General features: G+C 43.0%; 1 long non-coding RNA gene across 3 annotated transcripts; it reads left to right on the top strand.

Annotated features, from left to right (window-relative positions):
- Positions 1-2,855: 2,855 nt before the first annotated feature.
- LOC140609825 (uncharacterized) lies at positions 2,856-16,739 on the top strand. Of its 3 annotated transcripts, none has more exons than XR_012011553.1 (3): positions 2,856-2,995; positions 8,060-8,150; positions 16,619-16,739. It is a non-coding gene; the product is annotated as an uncharacterized lncRNA (long non-coding RNA). The 3 variants fall into 3 exon arrangements; XR_012011546.1 differs by lacking the exon at positions 2,856-2,995 and adding an exon at positions 5,995-6,122; XR_012011539.1 differs by lacking the exons at positions 2,856-2,995; positions 16,619-16,739 and adding exons at positions 5,995-6,122; positions 14,043-15,151.
- Positions 16,740-18,461: the final 1,722 nt, after the last annotated feature.

Here is an 18,461-nt window from a genome sequence, read left to right as displayed (position 1 = left end):
ACTCCAAGTCTGTAGTTCACAAAATGCGTGGGGATAGCTCGTGCTTTCCACCTTCTTTCTCCGCAGGCCATGGCCCTGTCGTGCTCCTGTAGTAGGTGGTATCCCGCCAAGAGCAAAAGGTTAGCCTGGGTCTCTTTTTGCCCGGACTTCTTCATGGTCTTGGTTTATTTTTCTTTTCTTTTCTTTTCTTTTCTTTTCTTTTCTTTTCTTTTCTTTTCTTTTCTTTTCTTTTCTTTTCTTTTCTTTTCTTTTCTTTTCTTTCTTTTCTTTTCTTTTTCTTTTTCTTTTCTTTTCTTTCTTTTTTTTTTTTTTTTTTTTAAAGATTTTCCTTATTTATTCATGAGAGACACACACATAGAGAAAGAGGCAGAGACACAGGTGGAGGGAGAAGCAGGCTCCATGCAGGGAGGAGCCTGATGTGGGACTCGATCCCGGGTCTCCAGGATCGCACCCTGAGCCAAAAGCAGAAGCTCAACCACTGAGCCACCCAGGCACCCTTGGTTTATTTCTTAATGAAGGGAAGTATAACATGCAAGTGAGGGAATAAGGTTCTTTCCCTGCCCCCCCCCTTTTTTTTCAAGTTTTAGAATTGCTTAGATTTTAAATGAACACCCAAACTTTGAGAAATGCTTCAATCAGGAAAGGGTTCTTTGTTTTACAAAAGGATGTATAAGAATTATTTATTCTTTAGACTTTTGACATGGTTTCTGTCTACTTTAGGGCTCTTCCCCCCGCCCCCATTTGTATTCAGTTTAATATCTCCTACTGAACAGGGCGCACCTGGCCAGAAGACACTTGATGTCATCTTACAGTGTCTGCCTTTAAAGGGATTGCAGCATCACGTAAGTTTATGTGTCGGTTTCTTTTTTTGCCAAAATACCGTGTTGTAGAGGCTCGGTTGATGTATAAAGTGGCGATAGGATTTCACCCTTGGGGCCGGCCTGGGGGGAGCTGCTTTTGAGGCCCTGTCTTCTCCTTGGCTGTGTTTGTACCTCTGGCCCCAGGGCTTCTGGAGTCAGCAGTCAGGAAAGAAAAAAGCCTGTGAAGTGTGGAGGATGGATTAAAATGTACACAGGTTCAGAACCCCCAGACTCTGGACTGTTCCAGGCCCTTCCCTCTGTCACATGAGGCCCGTGTGCATGCCTTTTTCCTCCTCTGTGATAATTATTTGAATAATTTCAGTATTTGGGATTTGGGAAGCTTCTGTAAGACTGTAAGTTAACTTACAAAGGCAAACTGGCCTTTTCACTAAACAAAGAATATTTTTTGAGTTTTTGAGAAAAGCAACATATTTTTACTTTTCTCACTCTATAGCATGCTTTTTTTTTTTTTTTTAAATCTTGGAAAGATTTACTCAGAACAACATGCCCTCAATTTCCATTAAAATATAATCTGAAAAGTATATATTCCATTTTATTAAGTAAAGCTTCTGATATATAGCTATGCTTCATATAAATATAGAATAAACAAAACAAGGATCTGTCTCAATGAGACATTTTCATAAATTATCTACAGGCTAATTTCATTTTCATATTCATATTATTTCATGTTAGTTTCAGCAGTTCAAAATTTTACTTCAAGGAGGTCTCAATAAAGTTTAAACAAAATGTTAAAAAAGAAATCTTGGAAAGATTTTTGTTCCATTATAACTGTTGAAAACAGTTTTGTTTTGTTTTTTTTAACCGTTGAAAACACTTTAGGGGAACTTTTAAATGACCCCGGCCTAAGTGATTTGTTCTCAGTCGGAGCAAGCAGGAGGAGAGGCTGTGAGACAGTGTCCAAGTAGCATAAATGCTTTGCGAGGGTTGGGGCGGAGAGAGAGCAAGGCTGTGCATTAGTGCTACCTTGTAATGCAGAGGGGACAAGCCCAATTCCCTCTTTAAACAGTGTAATTTGATTAGGGAAGTGCAAGTTGATGAAGATTGCCTCAGAAATACAGTAAATTCGATTATCGAGCTAGAGGTGGAGATTGTACTTTGCTTTGTAATAACGCTTCTTTAGATAAGAATTAGGAAAAGGAGGGCAGCCCGGGTGGCTCAGCGGTTGAGCACCTGCCTTGGGCCCAGGGCCTGATCCTGGAGACCTGGGATCGAGTCCCGTGTTGGGGTCCCCGCATGGAGCCTGCTTCTCCCTCTGCCTGTGTCTCTGCCTCTCTCTCTGTCATGAATAAATAAGTAAAATTAAAAAAAAAAAAGAATTAGGAAAACGATTCTTTGATCTTTTACATCACACACACACAAAAAAATTAAGGAATTTTTCTAGCTGAGGGGAACACTACCAGGAACAAAAGATGGATGGGTTTGATCTGTTATTTCGACTTTGCCGAGGCCATTGCTTTGCTCCCTTTGGGGGAGATTGTCACCCCTGCGTCACGACTCTGTGCAAGGTTTTACCAAATGATTTCAGAGTTTGAAAAGTCGGGGACCGAGTCTCCACTGTTCCCGCTGGGCTTGGGCTTGTCCTTGGGGCGGAGATCCACGGGAGAGCAAGGGTGAGGGGGGCTCCGGGGGCAGGAGATCGCAGCATCTACTGGATCTGACGCTCTTGCTTCTGCGGCAAAGCTGGCAGCGAGGGCAGGGAGCGCAGGCCGGGCACCGTGACCTGTAAGTCTGAGTCACCAGGAGGAGCCTTCTAAGCCAAACATTTCCTTTTTTAAAAAAGTTTTTTATTTTTTATTTTTATTTTTTATTTCTTTTTTTCGCCAAACTTTTCTATCAAAGGCTACGTAGGATTCCCTGCCTGGAAGATCTGAGCCGCCGTCTGTCCCCGGTCTAAGGCTTCGGCCAGGAGAGGGCCGAGCCGTACGTAGCCAGGCTCTGGGCGGCCCGAAGTCCAGAGTTCGGCCACGTGGGTAGAGCTAGGACGGGCCGGCTGTGGCAGGCGTCCCTAACCCATCAGGGCGCCGGCCCTCTCGCAGGCCAGCTGTGGCTTCACTGCCTTTCTCAACCCAGCGCTTCGGGCAGCGGCTCCTGAATTGATCAGAATTACACGGGAGGTAAAACCCATTCTTTCTTTCACCACCCCCTCCCACCCCCTACGTTAGGGTATAGTATGAACCCCCCAAATGGTCTGAATGTTTCTGAGTAGGAGGCTGTTCTGGGTTCTGGCTCCCTACCAGAGCCCAGAGGAGAATGGCCATCCCTGTTACCATCACCCATAGAGTTTCTTGTTTCTTTTCTTTCTTTTTTTTTTTTTTTTAAGATTTTATTTATTTATTCATGAGAGACACAGAGAGAGAGAGAGAGAGAGACATTGGGCTCAGGAATGTGGGACTCGATCCCAGGACCCTGGGATCACGCCCTGAGCCTAAAGCAGATGCTCAACCACTGAGCCAGCCAGGTGTCCCACCCACAGGGTTTCTTTTTTTTTTTTTTTTTTATCTTTTTTATTTTTAAAGATTTTATTTATTTATTCATGAGACACACACACACACACACAGGGGCAGAGACACAGGCAGAGGGATAAGCAGGCCCCAGCAGGGAGCCAGACGTGGGACTCAATCCCAGGTCTCCAGGATCATGCCCTGGGCTGAAGCCGGTGCTAAACTGCTGAGCCACCCGGGCTGCCCCCCCACAGTGTTTCTACTGAGCACATGCTGGCACCCTGGGTGCAGAAAGGCTGAAGCTAGCTTTCAACCTCCAAGGACGTGACTCTTCTTGGAGAGAAGAAGGGCAAGGTGGCCTGAGATGCACACCAGGTCAGGTGTTGGATCGAATAAACAGCAGTGTAAGAAGAGGAGCTGAAATCCTGGGGGACCCAAGTCTGAGAAAGAACTGTCTTGTTCCTGCTCAGTAGCAGGGCCGACTTCTTTTGGATATGCTCACTTGGTTGGCCATCTGTGTGGAAGGGGAAAAAAATGCCTCCATGGGGAAGCTTGGGGAAGGCAAAAACTTAACAGAACAATTGAATCTAAGAAGGATCATGATGGGGATCCCTGGGTGGCTCAGCAGTTTGGCACCTGCCTTCGGCCCAGGGTGTGATCCTGAAGGCCCGGGATCGAGTCCTGCGTCGGGCTCCCTGCTTGGAGCCTGCTTCTCCCTTTGCCTGTGTCTGCCTCTCTCTCTCAATGTGTGTGTCTCATGAATAAATAAATAAAATCTCTTAAAAAAAAAAAAAAAAAAAGAAGGATCATGGCATGGCAGTAATGGTCACTTGTTACCTGTCCCTTTCTCCTTGGTTGCTGAGCTGTGTTGGAGAAGAGGGTAGTTCACTGAAATATTGGAATCGTGGGGGTCAGGGAAGGCGAGAGCTATGAGAGAATAAGTAAATGGATATTTGGGTGATTTGTTTTCTCTTGGGCTGCTCCTCATGGTGGGGTGCAGCCGGCTGAGGAGGTCAGAGAGAAGGTTTGCTTTAATTATTTGGAGTCAGAGGAACATTTCCAGGTGTGGATTCTTGACATCATGTGTATCGAGCTAACGTGGGAAGTGGCTTTCGCAGGGAGCTTCCTCATGACATGTCTTTGAGTGCGGCTCACCAGGACTGTGCATTATTTGGTAGGTTTCTGTATCATACTTTGTCATATTTATGACGTTTGGGTTTTGTCACTCTCAGTGTTTCACGTGCAGTTTTGGTGTCATGCTCCTATATTAAGTGACTGAAGTTAAAATGAAAAAATTTCTAAGGGACAAGGATAGTCCTAGGATTGAATATTAATTATTCTGTGGCAGGCCACATAAAGCGACTCACTGGTAGTCAGAAAAACAGTCCTTAAACATGACAAATTGATTTTTTTTTTTTTAGGGTAAAGGACATACACTATTACATTTGGTATAACGTGGCCTAGCTACACCCTACCCTGAAATTCATTTTTTTAATGTTTACTGGAGCAAGCCCTCAAAGTGAAAAAGATGGGGATTATTTTTTTTCCCCCTTCAGGTTTTCTTTAAATCTTTCCTTGTTTTGGAGGAACGCTTTGGTGCTCCCTTCAGCAGCACATAGACTAAAACTGACTAGAACAGAAATGCCAGAGGATACACAGCTGAAAAAGCCCACCTTCCCCCACCGGGCCAGGCCACCGTGCAGAGAAATCACAGGAAGTGCTGGAAATGACAATTGTTCCTAGGCTGTGACTAGAAAAGTGGGATGAGCTCCCCCATTTGTGTCGTGCTGGCTTTCGTGTGGCCGCTAATGAGAGGAGGCTCCTTTGTGTGTTGAGAACCAGACGTGGTGATCTTAGGAGGCCACAGGGTGCTCAGAGAGCTACGATTTATATGAAGTTTCTAAAAACAAACCCGGGCTGGAAATAGAACCACCAAGACCAAGCTATTATCGTGTATCTGTAGGCTTCGATGCTTCTTCGCATTCGTGGACTGAACCTTTCTAGATCCATCCACAAAATATTTATTGTGATCGTCCTCTGTGCACAGTGATCCGTCGGAATACAAAGCGAGTTAGCACGGAAAGCCATAGTCAAGAACAAACACATTTTATTTTATTATTATTATTACTATTTTTTACGATTTTATTTATTTCTTCATGAGAGACACACAGAGAGAGGCGGAGACGCAGGCAGAGGGAGCAGCAGGCTCCACGCAGGGAGCCTGGGACTCCAGGGTCAGGCCCTGAGCCAGACAGGTGTCAACCGCTGAGCCCCCCCAGGCGCCCCAACACTTGCACTTTAAAGTGAGTGCTTCTAATAAACATACCCTGCAGATCTTTCGAGGAGAAAGTTCCTAATTGCATGTTAAGTGTGGGGAGAGCTTCCCAGGGGAGCTGCTGGGATACGGAGGGTCAATGGGCCTTTGGGTGCGGGGTGAGCGCCTCTGTGCAGATACAACCTGGGAAAGGCCTGGAGATGCTTCCGTTCTGCTTTCTCCACCGTCTCCACCAACTTGGCCCGAAGGATGTCTTCCGTCTTCCTAAAAATGCCCAGGAAAGGAAATCCTGCAGAGCCACTAGCGTGTGACCCACATTCCCCGTGGGTTGAGCAGGGAGAGTTCAAATCCTGGCCGCCTGAACTGCCGAGGGGGCTTTACAGCCAGCCGGCCTCTCTCCTGAGCAGGGCCTCCCCGGCCTCCCGCCCCTGGCCCCAGAGCTTTCCCGGGGAGCCAGTGGGCATCTGTGTCTGCGGGAGCAAGGCGGCTGGGGGCGCCAAGCGGCTGGTTCAGCTCTTCTGTAAGGTCAGAGGCGTTGCTTGGAGAAACAGCGGGTGAGGCCTGGAGGCTTCAGGCCACTGCGAGCCGGGCCTCACTCGCCCGGGCCGCTCCTGGGCCTCTGGCCTCCGAGGGCCGTTGGCTGGGGGGGAGGCCGAGGGCAGCAGGTGCACACAGCTGAGAGCTGGTTTTGTAAAATGAAGGTAATTTTAAATAACCAACCGTTTGTTCCTCCGGGCCTCCCTCTGCTTTCAGGAGCCAGCTGTAAATAAAACCCTGGAAGGGCTGAGACACTGGCCCTGCACATGATGTCCTGTAATTGTGACCCTTTTGATTTTGTGGTTTTATTTATTTTATTTTATTTTGTTTTGTTTTATTTTATTTTATTATTTTATTTTATTTTACTTTATTTATTTCTATTATTATTATTATTATTATTATTATTATTATTATTATTTTAAGACCGACTTTGTGGTTTTAAAGATACCCACCCTACCTGTACCACTTACTTGTGGGATACAGTTGATCATGAAACTTGGCTGCTGCTTCTTCTTTTTTTTTTTTTTCCATAAAATGGGAAAAATAATTTCTATTTTGTAGCTCTTGTGAGAATTAGACACACCGCACGGAATATAAAATGCCTGTCACATAGTAGTTGCTGAATAAAGTGCAGCTCCTGACAGTAATAAAAACTGTCTTAAAAAATAATAAAATAAAAATAAATAAAAACTGTCTTTGTAAACCCCCCCCCCAAATGCTAGCTTACGTTGCCCTACAAGTGCTTTAAGGAGGCTCTAGACAGGGATCCCTGGGTGGTGCAGCAGTTTAGAGCCTGCCTTTGGCCCAGGGCGCGATCCTGGAGTCCCAGGATCGAGTCCCACGTCGGGCTCCCTGTGCATGGAACCTGCTTCTCCCTCTGCCTGTGTCTCTGCGCCTCTCTCTCTCTCTCTGTGTGTGTGTGTGACTACCATAAATAAATAAAATTTAAAAAAAATTAAAATAAAAGAAGGCTCTAGACAGCAAAGGAAAAGCACTACATTTCAAATTGAAGTGTTTTGAATACGATATTGCAAAATCTCAAAACGTGTGTATGTGCTCTGGGTGCACGGAGGCTGCGGCTCACACCCAGTGAGTGAACTAGTTTTGTCCGAAGTGGGCTGTTGACATTCCAAGTCGTGCAGGGATCGTGTACTTGGGAAGAAAAGAGTAGACCTGCTTTAAAAAGATTGTTTATCGTCTTTTAAAGTTTTTATTGGTTGTGTGCATCATTTATACGACGTGCCGGTATAGCAGTAAATACATAAATTATATAGATAAGTATGTATCCATTGGAGTTATCAACATAATTTCTAAAAACTTTTTAAATTTATGACCGTAAGAGTGGGGAAGTCCTTGATCTAAAGGGCCCCATCCATTAGAATAAGAAAATTCTTGTTGAGTAGGTGTCTTGGAATTTCATCTTAGTAAATCTTTGAATGTGGGCTTGAGAATCAGCAAGATTAAAAAATAAAGACCCTTTCAAAAAAATGTATAGAGAGCCTTATTTTGATTCTTACTCTACATCTCCTTGCTAGTAATCTTCGGCCCTGGTCTGTATTATTCAAGTTTCTTGGTTTTGCCTTCTAGCTCCCAGTTTGAAGACTTAATACAGTTTAGGAACTAAAAGACACCATAACAGAACCCATCTGTCTCAATGGATTTCTGGAGTTTGTATTGTGACCCTCGCACACATTATATTCTTGGTTTAGGGACTACTGAACCGGTGGGGAAACACCAACAGCCCATTGGCAGGATCCATTTTTTGTGGCTCGAGTGAGGTCACGTTCTCGGTCATGGTTTCAAGTCATGTCTTTTGAGAGCACGATACTGCTTTACCGTGAAGAACCTTCTTACCCCCAGTTCTTGCAGGTAGCCATCTCTGATTGTTTGAAGACCTTTTTTTTTTTTTTTTTTTTTTTTTCCAGCTCATTAGCAGAATTCCTGATCACATTCTCCGGCTCGCGATGCCCTTACACATCACATCTCCCCAGAGGTGGACTTCGCTTGCACGGCCAGGTACATTGTGCATATGGTTGCTCTCCTCTCCTAGGGGGTTGGGGCGGGGTGGAGAGTAAAACCAGAGACTGGTTGGTGCTACATATTATTGCCAGCATCTTTGGCAACAAAGGATAAATCACAAGGACAAAAAGTCATGTAGAAAGTGGCTTCTAGCTCCCTCTTTGCCCTGATGCTGTCACAACTCCTAAGAGCTGCAGCTGACCCCACCCCCCCTCTGGGCCCAGGCTGCTCGTGCTCAAGCACGGAGTAGAAAGCAGGGGGTTGACTGTAGTTCAAGGACCCACGTCTGGTGACCCACACGTTGTTCTTTCCGTCTTTAGGGGCTGCCGGCAACTGGGGGCCTCTCCTCAACTACACAGCATAACTAGGCCGTCCTCCGACAGTCATTGGCCATAGTTAACTTGGCTACACGTAGCCACAGCTAGCTTCCCATAAGGCATCTGTGTTAGGGATACTTAATAAGACACGAGGTCCCTTTCATCATTCTCTTTCTCTCCTTGGAGAGAAGAAAATATGTCCATGTACCATGTTTACATCTCTTCATTACACCTGCTTGGCTGTCCTCTCAATGCCTGGTCCAGGGTCTTCCTTTCTCTTTCTTTCTTTCTTTCTTTCTTTCTTTCTTTCTTTCTTTCTTTCTTTCTTTCTTTCTCTTTCTTTTTCTTCTTTTTCCCTCTTTCTTTCTTTCAAGATTTATTTATTTATTTTTAGAGAGCGCAGGCACATGCACACATGAAATTGGGGGTGTGGTGGGGAAGGGGCCGAGGGAGAGACTCTCTCCCCCAGACCCCTCTCTGAGGCTCCATCTCAGGACCCTGAGATCATGACCTGAGCCAAAACCGGGAGTCAGATGCTTAACCCACTGAGCCACCCGGGCGCCCCACCCTGGTCCAGTTTCTAGTGTGTATTTTTGGTTTAAGGGTTGGTTTTGTTTTGCCCCGGGGTAAATTGAGAACCTAGAGGGGAAATTTTCAAAGACTTCTGCAGGAGTTTTCCTGACTTGCTAACAATGCCCTTATTTGTTGTCTAGCCGCTGTGCAAACTGGCTTTGACAAGATCCGCTGAGAATTTGGCTTGTCTTCTGTTGTCATATAAAAATATATATATTAGCCCTCTTTTGATCTTTTTTTCCAAAAATCTCTTGTGACCGGTACAGCTTACTTTTTCATAGCTTTGGAGGTAAACACACATTTATTTATTTTTATTTTTTTAATGCACGACTATAGATTCTTCATTCTGTAACAGAGCCTCAAATGCTATTAATTCCTCTCTTTAAGGTTTCGTGATCTATCTGAAAGATTGGGTATGCTGACAAAAAACTTAAAAGCCAACTTTTATTTGGTTGAACACGGTAGACAGAAGAGCCCATTGGGCTTAAGTCTGCATTCACCATACCTCTGAGCTGCTAGCTTTAATAAAAACATCTGAAGCAGTGGGGTGGAGGAGGGTGAGCCTGTGAGGGGACCTTTCCGAAATTATAGAAATTCTCGAAACATTATGTACCTCACGGCTTTTTAAAGCAGTGTTCCATTCATACCAATTTAGATACATAATCGAAGTTTATAATAGCCCTCTGTGCAGTTGGTTGCTCCATAAAAATCTGTACTAACAACAACAAAAAAATCTGTACTAACAAGCATCTTTATGTGGGCCATCTAATGAGCAACTCCCCATTCACAGCCTTGCATTCAGCGTACCTGGGAAGTCTCGTTGCCCCTCTGCAGGCCTGCCTCATACGTGGCATTCCTCATATGCATTCTGTCCATGTCTCGTTTTGAAATTAGTCACTGTTTTATGTATATATTTTCCCTCGGACAATTTCCCAGGTTGAAACTGCCTGGGGTCATTCAGATTATGCATTGAGAACCTACTGCGTGCACGTAGGGCATTGACCCTAGACCAAATTTTAGGAGTCTTTTAAGGATAATGGTTAATGTTCAGGAAGCCCATGAGTTTTCCTTAAATTAAAAATAGCATGCTCTTTGTTTTGTGTACGTATAACCAAAGGTTTCAGGCGGTTGGGTTATCGTGCAAGATATCCTCTGTTTGACAATTTGATAATAGTCATTTGCTATCACTGATGTACTACTACTCAAGAAACTTTGAAATTACCATTCTAAAAGGAGATGAAGAATCCGCACAAGTAAATCATTTCACTAGATGTTTGAAGAAAGAGGTGAATAAAAGGCCTCAGGATGATCAAGTCAGCCCATGTGTGAGGCCTTCCGGATAATGGCTCTAGATTTGTTCAAACCCTTATGACACTGATAGTGCCAGAAATGAAAGGAGCAATGCAAACAATGTGGAAACTGAGAAATCTAACTTGGTTCAGTAACACTCACCTCTTCTCCTTTTTTTTTTTTTTTAAATTATCACCTGGTTTAGATTTAAAAATAACTTTGCAATTGTAGACTTCCAAGTTTATCCCAATGTTCTCAGTGCTGTGGGCTATATGCGGAGGCACAGTGTGTGTTAACAGTACTTTTGTAACCATCTCGGGATTTTTAAAATGACTTGTTATTTCTGTGAAGTCACCAAAAAAAAAAAAAAAAAAAAAGAAAGAAAAAAGTGACTGCTGAAATATGCAAGAATTAGAGCAAGGTGATAGAATCTGGAGCACCTTACAAAAGCCTGACCTTACACTTGATTTAACTCCCACACAATCTTTTCTCCTCAAAAGTTTAATTGAGCTGCACTTCGTTTTTGTTGATTAGGGTAATTATGCCAGAGTGACTTTAAAATCTCTTTGCATGCACCGCTTGCCTGGAGCGGGAGGACGGGAGTGTCCTGCCCAGAATCCGGAGGGCAGGGCGGTGGGGTAAGGGAGCCAGGTGAGGCGAAGAAAGCAACCACCTGTGTTCTCAGGAGGCTCAGCCTCTCAGCACTGCTAAGGTCAGTCATTGAGTTGAAAGCCCCACAACTGGAAGGAGCCAGGTCAGTCTGATTATGGGGTGGAGAGAACAGGGGCCTTTGAAATGGGACACAACCTGGATTTGAATTCTGGGCACGAACCCTGGCACTGACCCGTTGAGCTGTATGATCTTGAACCAGTGAATTGGAGACTCAGTTTCTTAAGTCTATCGTGGAGATGCGAGCTTACGTGGACATGTCTTTGCTTAGCACAGTGTCTGGTGCAGTAGTTACTCATTTTTTTCTTTCCAGCTTATGATAAAGGAAGATATCTCTTCACCTTTAGCATATAACTAAGGATGAATGCATCACTCTTTTTTTTTTTATTGACTTTTCATTTTTTTTTTTTAATCATTAGAATAATGCTATGGCATTTCACACGCTGTGAAAGTTCAGTCTGAAAACAATTTGGGGCATATTCTTCTGCTGTGAAGAACAAGCCATTCTCTCAAGGTATTTTTGATATTGTGCGCTAGAAATGATGCTGCCAACGTCAAATTGGAATTGCTTTTCCAAGAAGAGTGTCAAGCAGTTGTGCATTTGCACCTAGCTGAAATCTGAAATGCTTTTCATTTCTCTCATTTGTGTGACTCATTTTCGTTGGAAAGGCAATTCATAAAAACAATGCATAATCAAACCTGCCTTTCAAGATACGACATTCTCTAGCCCACTGATTTAATTTTCTTTAAGAACAAACAACAAACAAAAACATCCCAGCCCTTTCAAGACCAAACGTCAAAGTATTTTATAATCCAACAGATTATAAAATTAATAGGATTATCAAATTTATAAATATTTAAAAAGCATTTCTAAACTGCTTCCTAACCTAGACCTATATGTTAGTTACAAGTTAGATTTAAGTATTTTCCTGAAGTTTCCCAATAGTTAATTGGATATCCTCTTGGAATCAGATACTACAGTGTAGCTAAACCAATTAAATTGAAGATTAATTTAGAGATAAGTGTTGAGGTGGAAATGTAGCCTCACCTTGGTTTCAGACAACATCACCTTTTAAATCACCTTTTAAGTAAGATATAATAAACCTTTAGTCCTGAGTCTTTTTTTTAAATTATTACATCTGCTTCATATTTGGTTCTAGAATAAGACCGTTCAATCTTTCCTTTCCATCCTAAGTCATTAAGTGAATGCTCAGTGGGATCCCAAAGATGGTTTTGGTTCATAATTATATCAGTTTGTGAATTCAGTTTAGGAAATACAAAAACAATTGCAAATTTAATCCTGTAGATCATGGTCACTAGGTCAGCGAAGTTAATTTTTACTGACTTTATTGGGGTAGAGGATCTTGTTCTCTGTGTGACCCCCCCAACCTATTTAATTAATACTTGATGACACAGCCGTTTTATGGGTTTGTGCCATGAAATTGCTTATTTTGAGAGCAGCAGGTTTCTCTAAGGAATATTTATCTTTTTTTTCCTCTTTCTCTAGCTGCTACAAATCAGAAACTTTCTAGACCAAACTACAACTATTCTGATAAATATAACCTCATTTACACATTAAAAAAAATGTCCTGTTAGGTCTAGTCTGTCACAAGGGAAATATTTTTTTCTTAACATACAAATGAGGGAGCTGGGTTAAATATAGCAGATAATCTTAATGCAGTGAACATGCTGAGGACCCGTAAGTATGGCTATTTTCCAATTTGAGTTCCCTAAATGAGGGCAGTAGGCATAGGAACCCGTGGTCAGCTGGGATGAATGAGCAGAAACAGTGGTGACCTTTGCATCAGGGGAAACACATCCTTCTGCTTCTGGCTTTTCACAGCTTATGTGTTTGTGTTTTTAGTGTATGATTGAGCCTGAAAGTTCATCTCTAATCTTGATCCACAGGGAAATGGCAGGAATCCTAACCAGCCAAATGATACAAATTTAAATTTCCTGTGGAGGAAAGGTCAGTAATGCTCTGCTCGCTGGGACGGTCTCAGCGCAGCAAGCCATCCTTCTGATTAAAATTCCCATTGAGAGCTAGTGGTATGTCTGATTGAAAAACTAAACAAGTCCTTAATCACCTAGATAAGATGACGTCATTGGGACATCATAAACGGCCCAGGAGATGAGAAACCCCTCTCAAATACCAACTTCATTTCAAAACCGAGAAACAAAAACATAGGGCCGCGTTCCACAGCGACTATTTATAGTTCTGTGATGTAAGACCTCCAGCTTCCTATAATTCCCATTGTTCTCTAAAAATAAAGACCCATTTAACTGAGGAGGACTGGCAAGAGATCTTGTGATGGATTTCAGTTATTGTTCAATGTGCAAGACGAGGCCGAGGGTCACTCCGGCGTGTCAGCGCTGCTGGGAGCCTCCGGCTTGGTGTGGCACCCGTGGCCTTTGCCCACTGCACACACCTGTTTGCACGCTGGTACCATGCAGGAAAGAACACTCTGGTGGTTGGCTTCTGCTTCCCTAGGGGAGAGCCTCGCCCTCTAACAAGATGAGCACACAGCTGGCCTGTGTAGTTGGTGCTAAGCTAAACAAGATTTAGTTCCCTTGCCCCATCCTTAAAATTCTTAGTTTCTTTCTTTCTTTTTTTTTTTTAACCGTGGGAGCTTTGTATCTGTATCACCTACATCTAACCAGGACCCTCCTATGAAGTCTAAGATAGCCCTTATCCTGAATTTAAAATAATCTCAGAGGGGGGATCCCTGAGTGGCTCAGCTGTTTAGCAGCTGCTTTTGGCCCAGGGCGTGATCCTGGGGTCCCGGGATCGAGTCTCGCATTGGGCTTCCTGTGTGGGGCCTGCTTCTCCCTCTGCCTGTGTCTCTGCCTCTCTCTGTCTCTCATGAATAAATAAATAAAATCTTAAAAATAAAATAAAAATAAAATAAAAAACCTCATATGCACCGTTTTAACTAGAGGCCAACAAAATGATGTTTTACACCCTCGTTCATGTTCCTAATATTAGCTTTTCCTGTCAAGGAAAAGTCCCTTCTTACAGTTTACTTCTTTTCTTTCGCAGTTTCTTATGGGCACTACGGTGGTGCCTGCTGTTTCCCTTTCTTGCCAGCCAGAAGAAAGTAATACAAAATAAAAGTTAAGAAAAGACACACATGCAGACGAAGTGCCCTTCCAGTCTTGTTTTGGAATCCCATAAAGCCGTGGTATCCTTCCCACATCTGTGGGGGAAGCAGAGCTGCCAAGGGGAGCCAGGGGCAGGGCCTGCTTCCACAGAGGCCCTGGGAGTGAGTCCTGGCCTGGGCCTTCTCACCTTGTCAGGGCCGAGGGGCTGAAGGAGAATGTGGGGATTTCTCACGATCCGTAAACCCTGACATTTCGTCTTTAATCTCCTTTTCAGCGTGCACTGTGTCAGACGATCTGAGGAGGCACCCAATTACAGTCAGAGTTGCATCGAAAACGGCTCAGGAAAAGGGCTTTCTTTTCGGGAATGTGATAGCATATGTGTTTTCTGAGCTTTTCGCTTTTCATGTGAAATTATAATAAATTGTGCATGAAGGTGAAACACTGAGGGTGATGCAGCCCTTATTAAATTGAATTTAGTGGATGGTTAATTCTGATGATGCTGAAGTATTGCTCACTCTGAAGTAGCGACATCGGTGCCAGGAAAGTCCTTGATGCGTTTGGCATGGAGCTGTGACATTTAAGCTATTAGGCTGGAGGGAAACGTGAACAGAGCTGATGGGGCGACGGCTGGTCTCACTTCTAGTGCATCTGGGGAGCTCTCTGCGTGCCTGATTATAATGAAGAACTTTACAGTTTTTCTATTTAGTAAATATATACCATTTATATAATATATAGAGAGATTATGGTGTATGTATATATAGTACAGTGTATATATAGATTATATGTGTAGTATGGTATATATCTAGATTATTATATATATAGTATATACAGACTATAGTGTGTATATATAGTATCATGTATCTACATAGATTTAGAAGACTAAATAAGTTTGGGATAAGTGAGTTTGGGATAAGTAAGTTTGGGATATATATTTAAACATCAAAGTCACCCATTTTCTCTTACCAGGACCAACGAAGCTGAAATATTTGACCAATGCTTAGTAGATTTTCAGAAGCAAAATGCTTTCAAATGTTGAAATGCTTTAAAATGGACACCTGGGGGATCCTTGGGTGGCTCAGCAGTTTGGCACCTGCCTTTGGCCCGGGGCGTGATGGAGTCCCGGAATCGAGTCCCACATCAGGCCCCCTGCATGGAGCCTGCTTCTCCCTCTGCCTGGGTCTCTGCCTCTCTCTCTCTCTCTGATATACATAAATAAAATCTTTAAAAAAAATTAAAAAAATACAATGGACACCTATTGTAGGAAACAGTGGACACGTGGAGACAAGTTCACAGACTGAAAACTTGGTAGTTTCTTCGTGGACAGACAACTCAATAATTAAAATGGAAAAAGAATAAATAAAGTCCTTTAAACTCTTCTGCGGAGCCCGATGCCTAAGCTCACAGCGCGAAGTGAGGCTAGTGAACCGCAAGGAGGTGAGCAGGGCTTTTCCTTATTATTCCTGCAGAATTAGCTACAGACGGTTGTGTCTTAAGGGACCCTTTTGAATTTTAACCCCAATTCCACAGGCCCACTTTTAAGGCCTTGATCTTGTGAAATTACTTTGTTTTAGTACCGAGTGGGTTTTCATTAGTGAGTCTTCATGTTTCGGAGAGAGCAGGAAAGTCAAAACTGCCTTATCTGCTTGGTGGCCCTAAGTGCTTCGCTGACACCGGGGAGGTTTGTGTGTGGGTTGTGTGTGGGTGACCGACCGTGGCATCCAGTCTCCGCCTCAAATGCTACTCAGGCAGCATCAGGTCACACAAGGATGTCGGGAATCTGCAAGGGTGGATTATTTTCAAGAAGGTTCCAGATGGGATTTACTTACTTAGTTTTCATTTGCAAATACATCCAGTTTCCAAGGATCAGATATCACTATAAATAAGCAAAATAACAATAATCTAGACCTGTCTTTAGTGATTTGTAAGATAGACTCTTTTTTTTTTTAAGATTTTATTTATTGATGAGAGACACAGAGACTGAGAGAGAGGCAGAGCCACAGGCAGAGGGAGAAGCAGGCTCCATGCAGGGAGCCCGACGTGGGACTCGATCACCCGACTCCAGGATCAGGCCCTGGGCTGAAGGCAGGGGCTAAACCGCTGAGCCACCCAGGGATCCCCTACACCCTCTCTTTCTATCTGGCTTTTTGACTTGTTCCTACAATTTCTTTGGAGTCTAGAAAATCACATCTCTCATACTCAATAATATCCCTTGAATATATTTGACCAAATTTACTATATATATAGTAAATCATATATATGTGATACTAAAATTTCAAATGTTTAAAAGCAAGTTTAAAAATCTCTACCAAAAAAATAAAAATAAAATAAAAAAATAAAAAAATAAAAATCTCTACCAGGGCATTATTTTAAAAGCTTTGACGCCTTTTCCTGCCACCTTATCTAAAGTTGCAAAACTATTTCTGTCTTAATATACTTTTTTTTTTTTGCTTTATTTTTCCTCTTAGCTTTTATGGTTATCTGACATAGTAAATATCTTATCCTGTTTATTTTCAGTTTCTTTCCATCAGAATGTAAACTCCATGAAGGCAGAGATTTCGTCTGGCTTGTTCACTGTTATCTGTCTGTTGCCTAGAATGGTGCCTGACACAGAGTTGGCACCAAATGAAGATTTGTCAAATGAATAAATACATTTTAAGAGCCACAGCATCGTTCATTCGTCAGACATTTATTTGGCGGACACGGCGTGCCCTATGGCTCGTGTAAGGACCTATCTTGGTTTGCGAGTATATTTACTTATTTGTTTTGGTTTGTGAGATTTTTCATTTAGTTAACACTTTATTACATGTGCGATTTCAAGCACCCTAGTGTCTAAGGAGTCTGCAATTCTCAGTATTTGTGTTCAACAGAGCCCTACCGACCTGTAGGAATTACCACGTGCATTAAAAAGATTTCTACGGTGTAGGTTAAATACTGAAGGTATCCGCGTGAATCACTCTAAGTGAATCATGTACTTTTAGAGAATGGAAGGAACCAAAGGAAAGAGAAATCTTCAAATCCTACAATCATGCCTGCCCAAGTTAGACCACACTTTCATCACTTGACAATTTTGAGAGGACGTCAGAGCCCCGGGAGCAGGTGCCGAGGTCTGAAAGCTGGGCTCCAGCAGCTGTGTTACCTTGGGGGGCCTGTCCCTTAGCCTTTTTGTATGTCAGTGATCGAGTCTGAAAAGTTGAGTCGGGTGAGGATGAAAGGAGGTCATCCGTGTACAGTGCCTAGGACTGTGCGCGCTGGTGTCAGCGTTGGTGTGGCTCAAGTTCAAGACCATGTCTCTGCTTAGCCTGTTTTTGCATTTCTTTTTGTTTTTTGCTTTTTTTTTTTTTTTTGCATTTCTTTTTGTATCTGAAACAGTGTCTAGAGTATTTTTCTCATGTAGTAAGTGAGTGACTAACTGAATAGAAATATATTCAATGCATTAGCATTCTTTTTCAGAAGCTCTGTTTTCTTTGTGTGTGTGTGTGTTTGTTTAAATCAAGTACCGTGTCATTCACGCTCTAATATTTTTGCTTTATTGGCAAAAGGAGAAACAATGATTATTAAATGCTGTCTAATTCTCTTAGCCCAGAGTTGCTCTCCCTCTAGGGGAGCAGGGATTTCTTTTTTAATAATAAATTTATTTTTTATTGGTGTTCAATTTGCCAACATTTAGAATAACACCCAGTGCTCATCCCGTCAAGGGGGAACAGGGATTATGTACCTTGTGAACCCTGTGTCCCAGGAATGAAAACCAAAGGATGGTAGTTTGTAAATTCAAGAAGAGTTTAGGGGGACAGTTTTATATATTTTTAAAATATTTTATTTATTTATTCATGACAGAGAGAGAGAGAGAGAGAGTCAGAGACACAGGCAGAGGGAGAAGCAGGCCCCATGCAGGGAACCCGATGTGGGACTCGATCCAGGGTCTCCAGGGTCACACCCCAGGCTGAAGGTGGAGCTAAACCACTAGGCCATAGGGCTGCCCTAAGGGGATAGTTTTTAAGTGCACTGTACCCTTATCACCAGACTTGTATCTGGCTGGTGCTTCTGGAAGATGAACGGATGGTGCAACAAGCAGCTGGGTCCTGAGTGCTCCAAGTTGCAACAGGATCTCCATCCGACTACTTCTTGGCGATGGGATTTTTAATAAGTCCCCTGAGTTTTTAGAGAAGCAGAAAAGAGTGAAGAGCAAGTGCAATGTAGCTAGGGGCCTTGATGTGAATCACGCTGCCAATTAAGTAGCTACAGATTTTGGGCCAAATGGCCCAATCCGTCTTAAAGTCTTGTTTTTTTTATCTGTATATTGGCTGTATATGGTTCTCTCACGCTTCTGGTGACCTAAGATGTAAATTGAATCCCTTCA

This window comes from Canis lupus, chromosome 2 (assembly GCF_048164855.1).
Source record: "Canis lupus baileyi chromosome 2, mCanLup2.hap1, whole genome shotgun sequence".
Lineage (NCBI taxonomy): Eukaryota > Metazoa > Chordata > Mammalia > Carnivora > Canidae > Canis > Canis lupus.
The sequence above is the reverse complement of the archived record's forward strand: the minus strand, read 5'-3'. Positions and strand labels throughout refer to the sequence as shown.